This window comes from Chinchilla lanigera, unplaced genomic scaffold (assembly GCF_000276665.1).
Source record: "Chinchilla lanigera isolate Chin_1 unplaced genomic scaffold, ChiLan1.0 scaffold00016, whole genome shotgun sequence".
In the NCBI taxonomy this organism is placed as follows: Eukaryota; Metazoa; Chordata; class Mammalia; order Rodentia; family Chinchillidae; genus Chinchilla; species Chinchilla lanigera.
The window spans coordinates 342,635-366,469 of record NW_004955417.1 but is presented as its reverse complement, the minus strand read 5'-3'; positions in this window follow the sequence as shown (position 1 = coordinate 366,469).

Below are 23,835 nucleotides of genomic sequence, written 5' to 3'. Positions count from 1 at the left end.
TATCATTGCAGATAAAATCTACCAAAAGCTGAAATGACAACCTCAAGTAAAGGCACCTAAATCATAGTAATTGTGCTCTACAGTGAGTGGACAGAGTCTAGATAAGACAAGTTTGAATTGTTATGCACGGAATTGTGTTCCTACTGTCTATAGAAGCTCTGCTAACAAATTCATGATCTACCTAATGTTTACATCACATTAGGAATTTGAGTTCACAAAATCTATGTAAATATCTCCATGAGCCAAAACTGGTTAAGGTTAGAGCTTAGCTCATTCAACTACAATTCTTTTGAATGTGCAAGACTGATTGTGGAGTCCCCTGTCAAAATGCCAGAGAGGGTTATAAAGAAAGGGTGGGGAGCTGATAGGCTGCTGCCCAGGCACCTACATCTGGGTAATAGAGCCATTATTTCCCCAGCTGCTCAAGACATACATTGTTTATGTGTCTCATCCCCTCAGTGCCCTTATGAATCAACCAGCCAGTCTTATGCACCCTGCTTTGAAATCATCTTCAAAGCCCTACTCTTCTCTCTGTCTTCTGTACCGTTTCAGCCCAAGACATAACCATATCTTTCTAGGCCAATGCAATAGATTCATACCTTGGCTTCTGAATTTTCACTAGTATATTCTTCTAGTATATTCTTCACAGCAGGCAAAAAAGTTACCTTAAAAAATAATGTCATTGTTTACATACAAACTTTTTATTTTAACTTTTAGATAATTACTGCAAAATTCTGCATGATTTGGCTTACTTGCTTGCCAACACTATCTCTTACTGTTTTCTATTGTTCTGATATATGGACTCTTCGCTCCTCAGATGGTTCAGCTTTACTTTCAAACATAGGGCCTTTCTTCCAATGTGTTCTTTCCTCATGAAAAGTCCTCCCCTGACCCTCACATACTTGCCTCTCTGTGGTCTTTCAGCTCTATTTTACATGTTCCAGGGAAGCTTTTCTTAACCTCCTAATACAAAATAACCACATTCACTTTCTATCACATCATTCCATTAAATTTCTTTTTGTATTACTTATAGTCTATCTTAATATTAACATTTATTTAATGAATTATTGATTGGTTATTACCTCTCTCTCCCCACCTGTATGAGTACAACAGAGCAAAGATCTTGATTTGTCTTTGTTCATCCCTGTATCACCAGGATAGTCTAATACAGAGTAAGTGCCCCTTAAATAATTGTTGAATTAATCAATGATGCTTATTACATTTTAGTGGCAATGCCTTCTTTTCCTTTTACTCTGCAATCTGCTTCAAACATGCAAAATTCAAACACTTCATTCTGACTTCAAATGTTTTATTTGTCACTGTGTCTCCTATTGTTGCAGTCAGCCCATCTATAATAGCTGTATCCCTTTTTTGTAACTTAATAACTTGTATATCTGTTTAGAAAATTCACTTGGTTCTTGTTAAGGAAGGAGCCATACATCATTGATGAAGAGTAATAAATTGATCTCATAGTAGATATATCTAACAGTGTAAACCCAGAAATTAATAAATAATAACTCAAAACAGAAATGGAACTATGAGTGGGGGAAGCAGACATGGAAAGAAATCTCTGGGAGCAATGCAAGCATGAATATAGTTACACTGCATCCTCAACTCTAAATCATTAGCTAATAGAATTAATATTAAGCAAAATGCAAAACTATGATGTGGCATGCTGAAGAAAAGGAGGTGAGATATTACTAAAAATGTGAACAATAAATAAAAAAATATAAAACATCACAAGGAGCAGTTAGTATGCATTAAAGCATCATAATTCCTGTTCCAATGGCCTCTAAATAAGAACTATCTGGGAAGCATTTAGAAATACAGTCCCAGGTCCAAGTCCCTGAGATTTCAAAAGATTGGAGTAGAGACCTTGAATCTATATTTGTAGTAATTGAATTGCCTCATGCTCTCCTGAGTTTAAAAGCCTCTGATATAGTATCACAACCTTCAGTTTTACAGATGAGGAAGAGCTACAGATTCGTTACTACTGAAGCCTATAACCAGTGAAGATTAAGTTCCCATAGATTTTTTTAGGTACTAAAAATTTTTAGGTACTAAATTTTACATACCAAACATTTTAAATACTTTTAAAATCTCTTTAAAAGAATTGTAAATGCAATAGAAATACAAAAAAGCACTACTGCATAAATTAAATAAGAAATGGCCAGATCTTGAACTCATGGAGCCACGGTTGGAATCAATATTTTTGAGTGTGGTATCAATCCCAGGGGCTCCAGTCACACTGGCTGCAATGTGCTTCATGACAAACTTGTGGACTATGCTAACAAGAAGAATGGAAGGAGAAAAGGAGGGACAGGCATGTAAAGACAGAGGAGGTGGACAAAATTAAGATTCATCTAGGACAGGAAATGCATGTATGTTAGATACACTGGTGCATCATGAGTTTCCTTGAATTTATAATTCCTATTATCTCATTTTCTTATGATCATATTCTCTAGTCTTTTATTTCTCTGTTCATGATTACACAAATTACATCCTATGACACCTGACCCATTTAGTGGAAATAAACAAGAGGAAGAAATCTACTTATTGGAAGGATGTATATGCTTTTTTAAAATAAATGTCCTCCTACATATTTTTCAGGTATTCCTGTAGAAGTAAAGATAATCAAATGAATCTGTATATTGTCGTTCTAACCAGGGTGGCAGGTCCTGAGAACAAGGTGCCTGGGGATGATAAGAAAAGGTAAGACAGACAAGAAAGACAAGACAGACAAAAGTCTGAGATCAGCGGACTTACAGCTTCTCGGACTGCAGCCCTGATTCCCAACCTCAGTCACCTTTTATTGAGTGAGAACCAAAGGCGTAACTAGTGCAAATGGGCGGATACCAAATATTTTAGTAATTAAAGCATTATCCTTCTCCAATTCTGCCTCTTTTGCTGCTGGCAACAATCCCCCGGTGGGCCTCCCATACCCAGCACCATGCTTACTCAGTTCAGCTGGGAGTTATACGTTGACCACCAGTTATCAATCCACTACAATCACAGTCCTTACTTCCTATTAATTTTTACAATGCATGGCAAGACTGAAAAATAGGGATCTCCTGAAATTCAAATACACTCTTATCTTCAGATAAAGGGTTTCAGTTCCTTTTTGCAACAATAAATAAATCATTTTGTGTCCTCATTGCTTTCTAAATAAAAAATGTCCTTCTCCACAGTATATTATCTTTTAAATTTTAAAATAATTCAGAAAGATTTAACAATGTTCTGATTACTTAACTAATAAATCAATGGCTAAATGATGCTAATTATCAAATATTCCATTTTTAAAGCTTTTAAAATACTGCTTTTCAAAAAGAAGTATGTGCCATTTAATCTCTTTATTTAATTCCAAATCATCATAAGTATTTTTCTACTTAGGATGATTTGACAAAGAGAAAAGTCTAATAATGTTAAGAAGAGTCTGCCTTTTGAAAAATACTTGAGAATCTGGTATCAATGTACAAAACACAAAGAGAGAAAACTGTGATAGCGAAGCTACTACCATTAATTTTGTTTATGATCCCTCTGCTAATGTAGACTAACTAAATAAGAATTTCCAAATTTAGTATACACAATACAGTCTTCGCAGTTTCTAATTTAATATCTCTAGGAAAAACAACAATCAGGCTTGCATGCATTGATTTTTTTCTACTTGAAGCTCATGGAGTTTATTGTTCATGACTTAATTTTCAGTTGTATAACTTTAATAAAACCTAACTAAATTAAGGAAGTTTAAATGTATTCCAATTCAGCTTCCAAAAAAGATTTTTATAGGAAAAAGAAGCTACCAGGGAAAGAGTTACCCTGTAAGAAGACCTGGTTGTTCATTTAAATTATTAAAGAGGTAAATTAAAGGTCGTTTGAAACCAAATGACTAAGTAAAAATTCTCAATGTTTGTGAGAATGAGCAAGTGTTATTATGAGCAAAATTATTCTTATGAGAATTCTTGTGAGCGGAATGGATTCATTTCATATTTTATGTTAACAACAACATGTACAAAAAGGTCCTGATTTGTTATACGTATGATAGTATTACCATCTTCCCAGTAGTCTGGCCACAAATGAGTCAGTTCACCTAAAACAAAACTGACCATGCACCAGGAATTATGACAGGGCTGGGTTTAGAAAGATTAAAAAATGATACCATCCTTTGTCTCAAGTAACTTGTGGGATATAGATTGATTTTCCTTTTCCCCCAGATCTCATCTAGACCATGCTGTTAAGGTTGTTAACAAAGTAGCACGCTGGATACCTTAAATGTAAGAAATTTATTTCCTTAGAATTCTAGAGTTTAAAAATTCCCAACAAAGTATCCATAGGGGGTTGGGGATTTAGCTCAGCGGCACAGCACTTGCCTGGCAAGCACGGGTCATGAGTTCGATTCCTGTCCTTTTCTTCTTTTTTTTTTCCCTTTTTAAAAATTACAACTAGGAAGACTAGGTTCTAGAGTTCATCTTGATGACAGGGAAAGTACAATCAAGACAAATATATTGTATGCAACGAAAGAACTACAAGGGCGGAGTTGAATATTTTCCTACAAAGAATCAGTGTTTGAGGAGACCAGTATGTCAATTGTTCTAATTTGATCATTACATCATGTACACAAATGAGCAAGCATCACACTGTACCCCATAGATTTGTACAATTATGCATTAATTAAAAAATTAATGCTCAACAGATGCTATATCTTCTACCATATTACAGGTTTCACAATAACAAACACTTTTGTTTACCTGTCTTATTTTCCTACCTAAAACAGTGCTTAGAACATGAATATCCTCAATAAGTATCTGATGAATTAAAAAAGGAATTACAAATATATTATTATCTGTCTTCTTCCTGGACAATAACCAGCTTGATTTTGGTTTTTTGGGGGGGGTATTTTTATTTTGATTTTGGGTTTTGGTTTTTTTCCACCTGAGAGAGAGAAAGGTGTGGAGGTAATCTCTCTTGTTTCTTCCAGCAGAACATTCTTGTAGATTCACTCTTGAGTATCAATATCAAGCAAGTGAGAAAAATAGGGTGAACAATCATTCAGAGGCATGGCCCTGTGAATGAGCTGAGAGCAGGTGAGAATTTGATCACTGAACTGAAACTGTATGGCAGACTAGAGGAAATAATGATATTTTCCTTTTGATTTATTGCTTTTGTAAGATGTAGCTCATGTATCAGTGATGTTTGAAGGTAAGGTTAAAACTCTACAAATTCCAGCAGTTGCTGCTAACATTATCAGGAACATCCTTATAAGCATTTCTTTGTGCACACATGCACACACATTTACACATATATACTAGTCAGCTTTCTTATTGCTAGGACTAAATATCTAACACCCACAATTTAAAGGACACTAGGTTTAATTTGGTTCATGGTTTGGGGTATTTAATCCACAGCTGGCTGGATCCAAGGCAGAAGTGGAATGGTGGAAAGGTGTAGTTGTAGTAGAAGAAAGCAGTTCACCTCATGGCAGCCAGGAAGCAGAGAAAAAGGGAGGACCCAGGGAGGGGCACAGCCTTCCAGTGGCACATTCCTCAGGTGACACAACTCCTTCAACCAGACCCCAACTCCTAACAGGGAAGTTAGCTGTGAACTCATCAATGGATCAAACCACTGATGAGTATAGCTCCCCATGATTCAATCACCTTGCAAAAACCCCTTCTCTGAATACATGAGACTTTTGTGGGACATTCTAGTTCTAAACCACAAAAACATATTAGTTACATTCTACTACAAGTAACAAAAAACAAAATAACAATGATATGACTCTAGTAGTTCATTTCTGTCTCTTGTATAGAAGTCTGCAGATGATTCAAGACTGCCAAGGTTCTCTGCAGTGTCAGTCAACCAGGCTCATTCTGTCTTGTTTCTACACTCCATGTTGCCTCCACATCATGGTCCAAGAGACAGCATCTACATTCAATTTAGCATGTGTAAAATTCTATGTCATAAGCTGTGGGTGTTCTTGCATTAATCCTTTTGGATAACTGCAGGCGGTTCCATTATCTAGAAAGAACATACCAAATATAACTGTTCTGCCATTATCAGCATAACTTCTTCCAATTTTTCACCATTATCAACATTTTTTACCTAAACATTATTTTGTTGCATGATCTATCTCATTAAAGTCTTGTGAATGACAGCTCAGGCCTCAGTTTCCTCAATAGAAATTGCTTCCCTTTCAGTTCAAAACTGTCCTTAGGATTGACATACAAACTATCTTGAAACTCAGAAAGAAAATAACCTCCAGACCAGCAGAGGCACAGGTAGTCAACAGGGATTCCCCACGCTGTGCTGGACTGGGACACCACAGCATAGCTCCCTGTTCAGCCAGGTCTTCCACCTTCTGTCATAAGGATAACAGTCATTGTGGATTACGACCCACTCACATGACCTCATTTCACTTTCATTACCTGTTTAAGACCTGTCTCCAAATATAGTAGTCACATTCTGGAGTAATGAAGGTTAGGATTTAACACCTGAAAATGAACAGGGACACATTCAGCCCATAACACTGTCTGGCTCCCTCTCCCACACTCTCACTACTATCGGCCTAGGGGAGAATCTGTTGCTTCACATCCATCTTGAAATTTCAGCCCCTAGGTTACTATCCTCTACTCCTCCACATTGCCCTCATCTTGCCATCTCTACCAGGATTTCAAAACAAAACTCAGAGCCATTAGAATATATTATCTGAAGTTAAGCTCCTATCTGGAAAACAGTTTGGTGAAGTATGCTAAAAAAGCTTATAAAGGTTCACCATCCAAAACAAAACGAAGCCTTTACTGTTAGGGGTTCAGGAAAAGAGAATAAATTCACTTTTATTAGGCACTGGTTGAAGCATTAAGAATCTTTTACTATACTAACAACACACCTACTTTTCCCAAGTGCTTATGTTGGTATTATTTTTTACCTATCAAATATATGACAATTCAAGAAATGATATGTCTAGTTTCAGCTAAAGATGAAGCTCCTTTATTTTGCTTACCACTGTATCCCAGATCTCAGAATCTATAAATTTAGCAAACACTCTTGCACATCCCTGCTAACAGTGGTAATGATGGAACCCCTTGGAAACTAATTTCCTACATAAATCCAAAGCTTTAAAAATGTTTATTGAGCCAGCAGTTTCAATGGGATCTTAACCTAGACATCATTCTAAATATGGAAAGCTTTTATACAAAGATATTTATTGCTACAGAAAAGTATAGCTCTAAAATTAAAGTCTACAAGTGTTTATAAGTAGGTCAGATCCTGGATAAAATGGATAAAATAACAATAAAAATAATGATTTAATAATGGACCATTTAGTATGTGTCAAACATTTAGCTAAATACTTTATATGTATTACCTGACTTAACACTGAAACACCACCATGAATTAAATATTATTACACCTAATTTATAAATAGAAATCTCAACGTTAAAGATTCAATAACTGATCAAATTTAAGCTGCTATTAAGTGATGGAGCCAATTTACAGACTACACAGCACAATTAATATTGATTAATTGTGCCTGTGAATGTCACTTTCTTCAAAGTCACATGCACTCCAAGTCCACATTGCTCTCCCTTTTCCCCTCTCTGTCACTCAGTGGGATTCAAGAATTTAATAAGTTTACCTAAGGTGTTGGGTAGCTATACTTTCCTTCCCAAGGGTCCCTAAATTTTTATAAAATTTTATAAAAGTGCAAGGAAAATGATTCATCTGTATCAGTAATTACCCAAGTGTTAGCAAGCAACTTATATGAGTACCTTTTTAGGGGACCTAAAATGTCAAGATTTGTTTCATAACAATTCAGAAATGATTTTTCCCTCTTCATTCTTTTATGAGTCTATAGTATAGTTTCTAGAGGTTACTCAACAGGTTGAATACAGAAGCAGATATGAGAATCTAACTTCTAATTAGCAAGATATTCACACGATTTGGAAAACTGGGTTCCCAAGAGGCAGATATTTATTTTTTAACTTTGAATATTATAATTCTTTTTTTAATAAAATACTATTTATTATGGCACGAAATGGTGTTCTTTATACTATTTTTAATTTTAAGGCAGCAGTTTCAACAGATATAATTCAAGTAAACAAAGGTCAGTTATTTTTAAGAATAAAAAAAGGTCCTGAGACCAAAAATTTAGTAGTTACTGACCTCAATAAATTGTTCAGTAATAATGATGTCCTATTAGTTGCTCCATGCAAAAATGTGACATTTTTAGTACCCTCAATGTGTTTTCTACATTCATGGTCACCTACTTGGCCTAGTTTTGCTCTTAAATTCCCTCACCACTCCAATATCTTCAAAGACACAGAAAGTGTAGCCAACCAAAAGTATATTCTGCCCCAATATTCAGTAAACAAGAACTCAGTTATCTTTAAATCTACCCAACATTTGTTTGGCACCTACACAAATTATTTTATATAATCAAAAATGGTTAAGCCACTATTTAAATCTAAGTTTTCTTACTCCAACTCCAGTGTTCTTGTCCTACACTGTCACTAAATAAAGTTTAAAACAATAAATATATCTAAGAAGGAACATCACTATTCACCATGTCACTTTTCTCTACTTCTTCTCCCCCCTTCCCCTCTTTATTAATAAAAACTGACAGAGATATTTTCCCACATTATCTAAAGTGAAAAGAGAAATCACTGTCTTAACCTTCTCTGTAGTGTGACAAAATAATCCCTTGATTACAATAATGACAGGAAAATTCTTGCTTGGTTCTTATTGATGACAGCACTACTGTCTGTTGAGCAATTACCCTGTGACATTTGTTATTCCTGATATTTTCTCTTCAGCATCTCACCTAATCTTTACACCTATCTGTGAAAAGAGTACTACTGTACTCATTTTTACAAATGAGCAAACTAATGTAAGTGTAAATAACTTGGCCCAGGTCACACAAGTATTACGCAGCTGAGAGTCACATCCAGATTTTTCCATGTGTAATGCTTCACAACCTTAACCATATGTCTAACTTTCTTAGTAGTTTTTATTATTATTAATTCTCTATGTGGTATGTTTAGTGGAATTATGTGTTTAGTTGTTACATGGTTTGACAACCTACTTTTTAAAAAGTGACTGAATGTAGCACACAAAGGCAGGGGAAAAATCCAGCCTTATTCTTGTTCTCTTCTAGCTGACTTTCCTTTTAAGATGGTTTTAGTTCCCAGTGTGTTATGGTTCCTCAAAAGTTTAAATAACAGGTCATAAAGCAAGTGAAATGATTAGTGGTAGTGTTTATTCACCAGCTACTCTCAGTTCAGTAAAAAATAATAAATTGAGTTTTCTTTTAATGCTAACTGAGCCACTGGATAGGTCTTATGTGATCCAGAGGGTATGGAGAGAAATATGGACAGTAGCAAGCACAGTTAATTGAACATTTTATAGAACACTGAGAGAGTTCATGGAAAGTGCATTTCCCATTTTTTATCTTCTATGGCTTAATGAAAATCCACCTATTACGACTGCATAGAAAAAGAAGAAATAAAAGAGAATTATCATTTTTATTTCTACTTAGTAGCTCATCCAAGCATTTGAGTTTGCAGGGTCTAGAGGCAAAGTGTGGAGAGCTGGTTGAAAGAGAAGGAAAGAACAAAGATATCTGCCTTCACTTCCTGCTTTCTTTTCCCTGGCTGAACAATTTTGCCTTTAAATATTTTTTGAAATAGGCAGAGAATTTCTCAATTCCCAGAACACCTGTTTTATGATTCATATCTCCTATTTTTCTATCAGGGTGCCCCATCCCATGATCCTTTGGTTATCTAGTGTATAAATGAACAAAAATTTTACCTGATCAACTTTGGTAAATCATGGCACCAGTGCATGAAACCACTTACATTTCACTGATGTGCCTGCTGGCTCAGATCCTTCATCCCACTGGCACAGACTTTCTAGCTCCCAACACTGACCTTTGGGCCTTCCCAGTGCAGATCCTTGATACAGACTTGCATGAGACATTGCCATGGGCTCTAGGTCTCTAGCTGAACTCGTACAGGACATTGCCATGGGGTCCAGGCCCTCAGCTGGATTCTTTGAGTTTCTAGCGCATGTACAGATCACTTGCACTCTTCTACACTTGACTTTTTGGGTGACTATTATAAAGTAGTCCTATAAATTATGTCTCCTGTATTAAATCTATTCCCTTCTTTACCATGACTAACATGAACTCTGGAAATCAATTAGGATTCATTAATATCCTATCTCTGCTATTGATTATTTCTATGACTTTGGAATTATTAACCTCTGTAAATTTCAATTTCCCTAGCTTCAAAAACAGAAAAAATCTCTTGTTTTTTCTAGAGAATAGAATGGGAAAAAATGGAAACAAAGCTTTTATAAATAAGTCAGGGAAGAGGGGTTAAAGGGAGGGGAAAGGAAGAAGAATAAAAGAAGAAGCAAGATATATTATAAACAGGTACAAATTCCCTGCAATGAATATGATCATTAAGTATATCTAAAATGTATCAGTCCCTATGGATAAGTGAGAGCAGTATCAGGCAAACTTCAAGACTCAAGTACCCGGGAGAGATGGATGAGTTTTGTCTGAGATAATGGAGAAGTTGCACAGACAACACTACACAGAATAAAGGGTGTGACAGGAGAAGCAGAGTAAGAACATAAGGCTAACCAAATAAAGAGAGCTGAACAATATGAATGATGAGTAGATTTTCAGCCAGTGATGGCAATGAGGATGAGGATTACAGATGAAAGTTAGAGCTAAATTACAGAGGACTTAATAAGTCTTCTAAAGACTGACTTTGAGTTTGAAAAACGCATTTAGTAGGGAAAACAGAGTGCATTGCTTTTAAAAAGATACTCCTAGCAGCAGTCTGGAGCATGATGCTACAGACTCATTGGTGAAAATTGTCCCAATAGCCAAGACACAATGAACAAATTGTAAAAGGCAAATTAACTAATTAATATTAGGACCAAAAGGACACCTTTCTAAACTTTAGAGATATATAAAGTAACAATTAAAAGAAAATCAGTCGTATGGCAAAATGCATTAAATTCAAGCATGATATCAACCAGAGGCAAATTTATGAAAAATTATGAAATAATTGAAAAATTATGAAATTTATGAAAAAAGTTGCCTTATATTTTTAAATTACTTTGTCATTTTTCTGAAAGATTGAGAAAATTAATTAAGATTAAAACTAAATTTGAAATAGAAAACAATAACTTGTAGAACTTATTTTTTAAATATTGGTAAATCTCTAGAAAAATATTATCATGAATAAAATGCTGAACAATTAGCAAATGAAATTATACATGATAACAGAAACTGACAACAAATAAATAAAAATTAATTATCACTAAATTAAATGTGAAATTCCATGTTAAAATATTTGAAAATATTGGTGAAATAGGTAATTTTCTGAAAAAATGTGTGAAATCTCAGAACTGACTTAAATAATAACAAAAACCTAAAAAGAACAATATTCAGGTGAGAAAAGCCTATAAATATACTACTTGTAAAGGATTAGAAATACACAAATTTACTAAATTAACACATCTAAAATAACATTTAATTTCAACTATTGCTAAAATTTCAGCATATTGATGGATGAGATGAATATTTAAACATCAGTAACTGGCATAAAAACAGTAACTAATTGCAAAATGCAATGAAGAAAATGATTTCATTCATAATAGCTACCAAATATAATTTAAAATATCTAAAAATAATCTTAATATATATATCCCCCCATAGGACTGAAATCTCAAAACTTTCTGGTACATAATTAATGATCTGAATAAATCATTCTAGAGGCATCTAGTGGGATGAATAACCAAATGTTAATTTTATCAAATATAATAGAAAAGAAATATTATATGAAACCTGTAATAACTAAAATGGAAATTAATGAAAATAATAGGAGCTAGTATTTATGTAATGCTAACTACATAGCATCTTTATATAGATAGCCTATATAATCTTCATATCTATCCAGTGAGATGCACGATTTGTTCTTCTACATTTTTTGCAGGAACAAAAAGAAGCTCAGAAAAGGAAGTTGCCCAAATCAGAAATAGCTAGCAAGTTTTGGAACCAAAATTAAATTGTTAACATGACTCAGAAGTTGAGCTCTCCACTTCTATAATATTTAGGCTTTCAATCCTAGACTTCCAAAAATTGGACGTTAGTCAATTAATTTAAGACACATACATATGCCTTTGAACATGGAAAAGATTTTAGAATCAGTATTATTTATATATAAGCAAACAAACAAGAAATCTGAATTTTAAAATATAAACATGAATTAAGTTAATGACTATAAGGTACAGGTTGTTTAAAATAACATTTTACCTTACTGAAGTATTCAGACACAGAATTTTTTCCCTTTAATTTCTCCAAAATATATAAAATCAATAAAGGACCAATCATGAAATAAGGCTAAAATACCTCTCCTTACAAACTCATTTCCCCATGATATCCTTGCCTCACTCTCTCAAATGTACACAATACTATACCCTAATAGGAATTAAAATCATACAAAAAATGTATATTTAGGAGAAAATTCATGTATATACACATTTTAAATACTATGAAAACTTCATTTTAGTCTTTTCTTATTCAATTAATACACAGGAATCAAACTATGAGCTAATCTGTCCAGGTATAGATGTGTATTCTTAGACTTTGTGGCAGGCTTTCTCTACCACGTTTTTCCAATGCAAGAAATAAAAATATTCTACTAAGTAAAGAATTTTATAAACTTAAACATGTAGGTGTTTCAAAATTAGGTAATCTACCACTATGAAAAGAATTGATTTAAACATTCTCTCACTATCCCTCCTGTCTCAGAAACAAAAGCCCCCAAGAGCATGGGTGTATAACTGGATAATTATCTGTTTGGGTCTCTCCCAAGGTCTCCTTCTCCTAACTCCCAGGTCTCAGGGTAAACCTGTGAACTACAAATGTTACTGCGCCGATAGAATCCTTCCATAATGAGCATGTCAGCTCCAGCCTCTATCTGCAACCACAGCCACTTTCAGCTTTCAGTTTTTATTTAAAAGGCTTAATTGGAAGTTTTTATTACCCCCAATTAGGCTTTTTAATTAAAAGGAAAAGTTGAAAGAGGCTGCAGGCAAATACTGCTGAAACCCATATCAGCATAAAATCAAAGGAAATAAAAACAAAATTACTCTACTGTAAAACAGCAGTAACAGGCACAGCTTTCAATAATGTTTACCTCTGGTCATATTTAATGCTAGTAGCACATTGACAGTGATGACATGGACATGACTGATTGGAAAAACCAGACTGTATATAATGTAACAATAAAACTCATCAAAATGATACTTAAAAGATAGCATTAGCATGCAAGGCAAAAAATCTACCAAAATGCACAGTTGACAATTCAAGTTGTTAGCAACTCTAATTCACCCACATGGCACTAACTCTACACACTAATGCAGGCTCTGAAAACCTCTTCAACAAGCAGAATACTATACATAAACAGTGTGGGTGAGTGTTTATTGTAAGATGATTAGTTTTTTAATTCTTTGAAGAATATTTTTGTATAAAGCCTTAACTTGTCATTATTGCCATTTTCCACTACTGATGGTTTTCAATTAAAAATGAAATTATAAATTACATTCTCTTATATGCTTGACATCTTTTAAATTCTATGTAATGTCTTTGGAGCAAAATTGAGCTTCAGGTATAAAGGTGAGCTCATCATCAAAGGAAATAGGAATATGGGGTGATACTAGATCTGTATTAGAGACAATCTTATATACAATAAACTTATCTACTTATCTTGAATTTTATAAATTATAGTAAGAGTCAGGAGAAGATATTTAAATGGCTTACATATAAACTATGATATTGAAAAAGTTATTTTTTCATATCTTAGCTTTCCAATTCATGGATAAAGTTAATACTTGCCTCCCAATCACACTACCAAACTTTGGGTAAAAGTATACAAACGTCTATCCAGAAAGGAAAAATTATAGAATGACATCAAGATCGCAGAAATCTTTGTTCTTTGTGTCCAGTCACTGCAGAGGTTCAAATTTTGCTCTATAAAACCTTGATTTAAAAATAATGAAAGTAAAGTACAGCCCTTCTGCCTTTTTATAAGGACCATAATTTAGCACCGTCTTTCACAAGGAGACATTTGCTGTATGTGTACATGCTGGAGTGGGATGGAAAGGATGGCAGAGTTACCCTGTTTGAGTCAGGAATTAGTCTCCTCTGTCTCCCTGCCTCACCTCCTGCCCTCTAAAATCCATTCACTGCAGCACAAATTTCCCTAAGACATACTGCAATCTGTGCCATTCTCTCACTTTACACTTTTAGGGCTCCTTAATTACTGCTCAAATAAAGTCTAGGTTCTGGCCTCTCATACCGCTCCCCAATCTGGCTCTTCATTCCAGCCTCATCTTGAATCTTCTGCCTGGCTCATTTTCCTCCACTATTAGAGTCTTTCTCCAGGTCTGCGGATACACTAACAAGACTGTGCCTACTGTGAGGCATTAGTATATCCCTTATTCTACGCATAACAACATTCTTTCTACTTTTCCAGGAGCCTACTTTTTCTATGCCTCTCAGTTTAAAAGTAGTTGCAGTGTAAACATTACCTTTTCCTAACCATTTAATGTCCATCACAATTATTATGATAACTTTATCACAATGTCCATCATCTTATCACAATTGTAAATATATTTAGTTGACCATTTATTTGTTTTCCTGTTTTAAAAAGTCTTCAACAAAATAATGTCTCCAGCAGGCAAGAAACTTGACTGCCTTACTTACAAATACATCATCCCGCTCACCACGCACTCCCACCTCGCCCGATGCTTGGCATATAGTGGACGCTCAGTAAATGTTTTCTGCATGAATAGATTAATAAAGAATGTTTGAATACAAAATTTTAAACAGACTTTTCCAAGGCATCAATAACAAACACACCTCATGTGGTATAAAATTGTGGTAATAAGGTAGCAGGGAATGTAAAAAAACTCTAGCCACTCAGTTGAATTAGGGTCAGTTCTGAAATTATTAATGACCATCTAAACAGACCTATTTCTACCTAAGCAAGGACTATGTTCCCCTCTCTTTTGTGTAGATTTGGATTTGAGGTTTTTGTTTTTTGTTTATTATCTAATCCTAGACTTTAGACTTCTCCCTCTCTCACTTTTCTTTAAATGTCAACCCATGGTTTTACTCTGAGCTATAAAAATATCACTTAATCCTATGGAATACATGTTTGTCAGGAAAGTAAAGCAGTATTCTACTTGTCAAAGGTAATTTTCCACCAGCTCACATTATAAAATGGGATCAAAAAAGAACAAAATAAGAGCCTCAAAATATTTCTGAAAAAATTGTAGAAGAAAATGGAGTTGAAAAAAGGAATTAATTAATTCAATAGTTATTAAGATAATAATTGCAAGAAGAGATATTAGAAAACATATTCCCCAGTAACTGTTCTCATTTAGGTTTAATTTAAGTAAAATAAAGGGGAAAAAAACAAGCTTGAGGGCACTTCTCATCTATGTTTTCATGTCTCTGGCTGGTGAGAATACAAGAAACTATCTGGAGAGTCAACAGAGCACCTATAGCTCTTAGGAAGATCGTCCTTCCAAAATGGAGCAGTAAACTGGGATTATCTCTGGTTGGCCAAGGGAAGTAGGGACTAATTGTTAAAGCTTGAGATAAATCACAGAAGCATTTCCTAGTTTGGGAGTGATAGCACAAAGAAAACAAAACCAGGAATGCACAGTATTCATATTATCTTATGTATGACATACAACTGTACAGTAATATCAATACCATTTACTTCATTTTATACACAAGACAGTAGGAATTTTTTATTATCTAATCCTAGATTAGGACAAGATTTTCCAAAGCTGAGACAATTAATAAAGTTCATAGGAAGGTTGTACACAAACCTCCCTATGTCCAAAGTGTAACCCCTGTAGAAAGATTATTGGATATTTATTTGTTCCTATAATTTTTAGTGCTTAGTTTTCAGTTTTGTTTTGGGTTATAATGCTTGCAGAATCTTACAGAGTTAGAAACTCACACCACTGGATACTTAAAGGGCATCTGGTAGTACTTTTCTGCCATTCTAAGTTCTAAGCTGGAGTTGGAGGAGAGAGTCTTTGGGTACTTCACAAGAAGCATGCTGCTTGGACATTAAGATTTTGAGTACCTGAGGCAGATAAATCACAGCTCCACCACTGGGTAGCTATAGTCCTCAATGAGATTATTGCTGTATTAAATTTCTTTTATGGTCATAACAGATTATCATAATGAAATGACCAAAATACACAAATTTGTTTCCTTCTATTCTGAAGTCAGAAGTCTGACATAGGTCGCACTGAGCAAAAATAAAGATGTTTTCAGGACTGTGCTCTTCTCTAGATACTATAAAATAGAACCCACCTACTTATTTTTTTCTTTTATCCAGGATACCTATATTCTTCGGCTCATGGCTCCATTTTTCTGTCTTCAATGTTAGCAACATTGAGTCTCTAACTCTTTTGCTGTCATCTCATCTATGTGTTTGCCAATAGACAGCAAAGCTTCTTCTTACAAGAACTCAAGGTTTGGACCTGATTGAACCAGCCCAGATAAGGCAGGATAGTATCCCATGTCAAAGTCCTTATGTTTAATTACATCTTGAAAGTTCATTTTGTCAAGTAAAACAACCAATGCACAAGCTCCAGGAAGCAGAACACAGATCCCTTTGGGGAGGCTATTATTCTACCAACCATAGTTAACTTTCTTGGTCTCATCTATCCCACCTGAGTAACAAGAAAAATGATAGTTCCTACTTTATAGGATGGTGAGAGTACATATAACACAGTTGGATTAGCATCTGATATATAATAACATGAAGTATAACTAAACTAAAACTGATTCTGTCATAAATAATATCATAAGGGGCTGGAGATTTAGCTCAGTGGCACAGTGCCTGCCTGGCAAGCGCAAGGTCGTGAGTTCGATTCCCACTACTGGAAAATAAATAAATAAATAAACAATATCATAAAAGTAATAACCCATTCCCATTGTGTTCACTCACTTCTAGCAAAATCCATTTTCTATTACCACAAAATGGTTAAGGTCATTGGCTCTGAACCTTCCTTTGTCCCAGGTTCTTCTCTCTGATTCTTACATGCCAAAATTTTCTGTTCTTGTAGGTTAAACTTAAATCTTTCATAACCACTTATCCTTCAAATTACCTGGAGAGGCAATACCAGGATTTATACAAACACAAATGAAAATTTCACAATTGACACTCAGAAATGAGACCCAAGCTCCTGAAAACTCTTGAGATCATTCATGTCTATTTTTCAATGGACATAAAACCTCACGCTGACATTCCACAGAAGCACTAACATGCTTCTTTCTACAAGGCCCAGGGCTGGAAGTGGTGACACAGGTATCCAGTGCCCTGCTGCTTTCAGAGGCCCTGGTGTCACAGTATAACCTGATTTTCAAGGTTCACCTGAAGGATTACCTGCTAAATCACAACTTTAAAGAAAACAATTTGGAGTTACCCAAGAGGAAACAACACACTTATCTGCAGACTCTCCACACAGACTGTATTAAATTTTCCATAACCAAATTTACTGCGGGGCCAAGAACAAGCGTGAGATATTTCTGCTGAAAGTTTTTGATATTTGAAACTGGCTTTTAAAAAGAAGCTTAAAGCCTAAGTGCAATTTCCTATCTTTTTGGTGAAAGTCATTTTTTTTCCATTTGGGAAAATTGCTTGGCCATTTAATTGTTCCACAGTACAAAGTAAAAATAAGTTCAAAACACATGAACAAATTGAACTGAATAATGCCTCTCTCACTGTCAAGATTCTGTAAACACCAGATTTAATATCATCAAACTGTCCAAGAGTTTTTTAGCATCAATTTCTATGGCATTTTCCAATCAATAAAACACAAGTTCTCAAACTAGTGAAAGGAAAAAGAAATGAAAGGTGGCATAAAAGTTACTTGTTTAGTAATTTCTAAATAAATATATATTTAGGTACAGCAAGCCTTGAACCAAACAGATAATGAACTCTTAAAGAACCACTGAACAGTTTCCTAATGCTCCACAGCTACTATATTAAGTATACAACATAGGGATTTAGAAAACAAGTAGAATTCAGCCAAATAGATTTGATGTAGTCGACATTCACAGATCCTAAAAAAGAAAGCCTGTTTTGTTTGAAAAGGGCACTTCAACTCCCATCCTTGTCCATCAAGTGAAAGCAAAAATATATGAGGACATCAACTGTGAAATGTCAGCATACTAAGTAGGGTATATAGTCCGTGTTTCTTGATATGAAAGAAAAGGATCTCAGTGAATGCTATTTGGAAGTCCATCTGCCACAGAGCAATATTGTGCTTTCCCATGTTCTATAAAGCTTCTCAGAGGGGATGTACAAAGTGCTGAAGAACTCTCAATACATTGCCCACCACCACCCACAGCTGTTCATGGGAGTGCCAGTGAGAACTGGATGTACTAAAGAAAATGAATTTGGAACTAAAAGGAGTATCTACAGAATTTAAAGAAGAAGTAGAAAGAACTGAAACAAAAGATATGTCTACCTGATCCCATAAGACAGGCATGTATGAATGAGTATTGTAAGAATTTTTTAGTAAGCCTAAACATAACCATGAAAAATAAAAAAAGGTCTAGATCTTTTGTTGTCACTATCAAAGCAGGAAACAAGCTAGTCCAGAGCAGCAGGGCTAGAAGCAGATAATAATAGCTTGAAATAGAAATAGTGATAAACTCTGTACAAGTCCTGCAGATTAGATGACTGTTTATTAGCGTCACATTTCAAATTCTACTAAAGAGCACATAACACCTTAAAGAACAATTTTTAAAATGCTCATCTCTTCATTTCAAAAGAAAAAGGGAAAGGAGGTGGATAACTCTGAGTTCATGAATGCCATTGCTCACAATATCTTACTGTGCTTCTCACACTAAAATTCAACTAATCACTTCCCAAATTTAACAAGCTGACATTAAACTACAAACAGGATCATTTCACACACAATGATACCACAACCACCTCTAAAGAGAAAGTGGAGCAGCATTACCCCGTTTAAAAGTGCATATGGAAAAGAAAAGTGCAACCAAACTGCCAGAGAACCTACAAGAGAACATCAGAAGATTAATAATGTGTGAAATTTAGTCAAAATCTCACGGCCCGTACCAGGTATTGCAGCTTTTCTTAAAATGTTAAGATGACTGGAAACCTGTAAGGACAGTATACTGTGGTATAAAATGGATTCTACAATCAAAAGAGGGTTTTGATATATCACTACCCAGCTTCAAAAGTAAACAGTCACCCGAGTGCAACATGGATTGCAGGAAGACACATTTTAACGCTGACCTGGCCAAGTGTAGGACTGTGGAAAATACACTGAGGCTTGATTTGATGGCTGCCTCTGAGAAAACAAACAAAAATGAACCCTCTCATATCAACAAGAGAGTGGCATTTGTTTTCACATAATCAATGGAGTGATTACTTGTATTGCTGCATATATCTCATTAATCTCACTTATTAGACTAGTGATAATTTGGACTAAAATTTATAGACCACAATGTGTGGTAATTTGAGACAGTACACAAAATCTACCTAGTTAATGAAATACAAAGCTTTCATTTATTTTCTCTTAATCACCCAGATAATTTGTCAGAAACATCTCCCTCTTTCTTGTATTATGTCTTTTTAAATAATGACTGAATAAATGGTAATTGATTTTTTAATTGTGCCTTCTCCACCACTTAATATTAATCTGGAATCCTAGGTCTCACAGTACAGATATTACAATCATACACCATATTTTAATAATATAAAGTTATAGATACACATCACATAAAGAAATATGCACTTTTTCTTTCTTTTCTCTGTCCCATTTTAGGGAAAGAAGGAAAAAATGTCCTGTCTCATTTGAGCTTTTAATTAGTTAATCTCCCAAACAGGTAACTTAGTCATGCTAAGTGTGCTGCTTTGGTTTCAAATAATTATCTGAAAATGAGTACCCCGGGTGCATTCAGTATTACCTTATCTACATTCATCAATATGGCTGCAGGATGAAGAGAAAGAAAAACAGAGGAAAGTGAAAAGATGGAATTAAAGTATGACAGCAAAGCACACATTCTGCTACACTCCTGCTCTTTATCCTTTCTCCCCACATATCACGTGGTTACATAAAAACCACATTCTCAAAGCACATACTTATCTGGCACAAATTTTGTATTTGTCTCTGCTTTCTGTGTAGAGATTTCACACTTAGTGGACAACAAAATCATCCAGGGAACTTATTACAAGTCAAGTTTCTCAGGACTCAAAAGAGTCTCAGCAGCAGGTATCCTCTGGGACCCAAAGTTCTAAGTACTCCAGGCCGGTTCTATGCAAATGCTCCTTGGATTATACTTGGAGAAGAATCACCCTAGGGGCCGCACCTTCCATCCTCTTCTAGATACCAAAGAATGAAAGATTCTCTGCATATTCCCTAGACCCCAGCAAAGGAGAAATTCAGCCACAATTTTGTCTCATTGCCCTCTAGATGAAGGATGCTGTTGTCTCTAGTCACCTGGCCTGAGTGGAACCTTATGGTGAGTCCTCAGTATTTCCAGAAGTCACTCCTTTCATCTTTCAGTGGCCCTGGGTGATCCCTTCTTTCTATATTTGCAAAGAGCTCTTTATTCTAACCTTTGGAAATGTATTTGGTAACAGCTAGCCCTAATACTGATGGTATAGACACAGAAATGGTCCTGTCCAAAGATTGGTGGGGGAAAACAATGAGAATGATCCAGATGTCTTTATAAATATTTACTTTAAAATGCATTGTTATGATGATGTTATAAATATATACATCCTAAGAGAACAGGTTATCAACTGCAGCTAAATATTAGAAAATTAATAAGATATAATATAGCATGCTATCGTAATATATCAGTTTAAGTAGATGTACTTTTTCTCTGAAGAAATTTAGCCTACCAGAAGGTTTAAGTAGTGAATTTTTTCTAAAAAATACCAACAACAAAATGAAAACTTTTGTTGTCACTGTCCAGTGGGTATGATGGGAAGAGGAAAAGTCAGATTAGCAAACAAACCACAATTAAGTTGTATAGAGTAGAAAGGCTGGGGCAAAACTTGTGTTTAACAAAAGAATCACAATTAAGTTTAAAATATTTTCCAAGAAAAAAGGAAACATTTTATATGTATATTAGGTAAATTATATCATTAGCAATACTATTTAATGGAAGTCAAGCAGAAATGAGGAGGAATAAAAAGTTTTTATAAATTTTTTGTGTGAGGAGAATATAATATTGTAACAACTGAATTTTTTTTTTTTTTTTTTTTTTTTTTTTTTTTTTTTTGGTTTTTCTCCGGTACCGGGAACCGAACTCACGACCTTGCGCTTGCCAGGCAGGCGCTTTTGCCGCTGAGCTAAATCCCCAGCTCCAACAACTGAATTTTTGATGTTAATTAATAGTGACTTTAAAGGTAACAACCTATTAAAAACGAAGTATAGACTTCTATACCTTGATGGTCTGGGGTTCGTTATTATGTAAAGAAACATGTCCTAATTATGTGATAAAAGGTGTTAAATTCTAATTTTGCCTTGAGTTATAGCTGCCTCAAGATGGGGGACAAAATTAGAAACTCTACTCCTGACTGAATCTTTTTGCCTTCCTATCTCCTTATGAATCAGAAATTGATTTCAAAAACTTATTCCACTAGGAAATAGTCTCCTGATCCAGAGACTATTTCAAATAATTGGTTTTTTTATTATTCACTGCACAAACAGGCACCAGTTGGTAAAGAATTCCACAGCTGCATATACTGCTACCAAAAGTACCAAGAAATCGCAGTTTATAAAATCAATAATTGTGGCTAAGTCAACACTTTACCAGACCAATTATTACAAATGTGGAACTGTGAAGAATCTTCTTATCATAGTAGAAGCTACACTAGCCCGTGGTGAACAACGTTTAACTCTTTAGATGCTAACATTCTTGATTTCAGCAATTTTTGCTGCACCACCTATGTATTATTAACATTTTTATGGTGAGCCAGTGTGATGTTTTGATACATTAATATCTAATGTGAATTTTGAATTAAGCTAAATAGATCTTTTTCTTCAAACATTTACCACTACTGTACTTAGTGGTGAAAACACCCAGAATCCTTTCTATTGGCTTTTTGAATTTACAATACATTATCTATAGTCTCCCTATTACATGGTAGCTTTCCAGAACTTCTTTGCTAACAATACACTAGTACCATCCATTAATCAACCTTTCTCTTTTTTCTCTTACCTCCCTATTCTCCCCAGTCTCTTATAACCACCACTCTACTCCCAATTTCTGTGAAATGAACTCTTTTAGACTCCACTAATAAGTACTATCATGCAGTATTTGTCTGTCTTAGTTACTTTCTCATTGCTGCAACAAAATACCTGCCCCCCCCCAAGTTAAAGAAGGAAAAGTATATTTTGGCTTACAGTTTCTAGAGGTTTCAGTCCATAGTCCTTTGGCTCCAAGGCAGGGCTGCATGACTGAGGGGTAAGGCAAGGGAAAAACAGTCCATGGCATGGCAGGCAGGAAGCAAGAAGCCTTCCTTCTTCTCTCCCTTTTTATTCCATCCAAGCTACAAGCATATCGGTTGGTGCCACCCATACCCAGGGTTGGTCTTCCCTCTCCAGTAAATCCCTTATCCATATCTACAACTATGCTAAACAATATCAGTGGACTGATCCAATGTCATATACCCATAATCCAATCAATTCCCAAAAGCTCTACTTATGAGTACATGAGCCTTTGGGGGGAATATGTAGACATAAGCCATAACATTGTCTGTGCCTAGCTTATTTCACCAAATATAAAAATCTGTATGGATGGCCATGTTGTCACAAATGACAGGATTTCAGGCTTTTTTATATCTGAATAGTATTCCATTTTGTGTAAATATACTAAATTTTCTTTTACATTCATATGTTGAAAAGTATTTAGGTTATTTTCATTGTTTAGCTATTATGAAAACTGTTACAAAAATGAACATGAGAGTGCAGATGTCTCTTCAACATATTGATCTCATTTTCTTTAGCTATATAGCAAGTACTGTGATTTTTTATTTTTATGTTAAAGATAATAAAAAATAACAAAATAGTAACAACTAAGACAAAAACAAAGCAATATAAAAACAGTAAAAATGATACAGAATTTCAAAACAAGGTGATACTATGTTAATAATGGTTGTTATATTACATATTGTTATCTTCAATGAAGTTGCTCAGATTACCAGGTGTAAGAATACAAAATTGATCAAACAATTAAAGAGAATGAAAATAATTTTTAAAAAACATTAGAAATGATACAGTTTCAATAATGAAGATAGTAGGGATTCAACAATGGCTGTTATATTGCATATTGTTGTCTTCAAATTAGTTGTTCAAATTACTAGATATAGTCATGCAAAATTGGTCAGAAGAAGAAAAACTTAAGCATTAAATACTCCTTTCAATAAACCAATAGACATCAGCAGTACAATTATCCCAGCCATCCATGTATATCCATATATATTTTTTCCTTCCTTTTCTTTCTTTTCTCCTTTCCCTCATCCCAGTTGTTCCTTCCCTTTGAGCAATTTCTTTCCCTTTCACAATACCTATTGTACCTTTTGGGTTTTATTGACTTTTTCAGGTTCTTACTAGGGAGACAATAAGATGTTTAAACATGTGGGTCTGATTTATCTCACTTATGAGTATGGTCTCTAGTTGTATATATTTACCTGTAAAAGCCTTGAGTTTATCTTTTTTTATATCTGGGTAATACTCTTTTGTATAAAAATA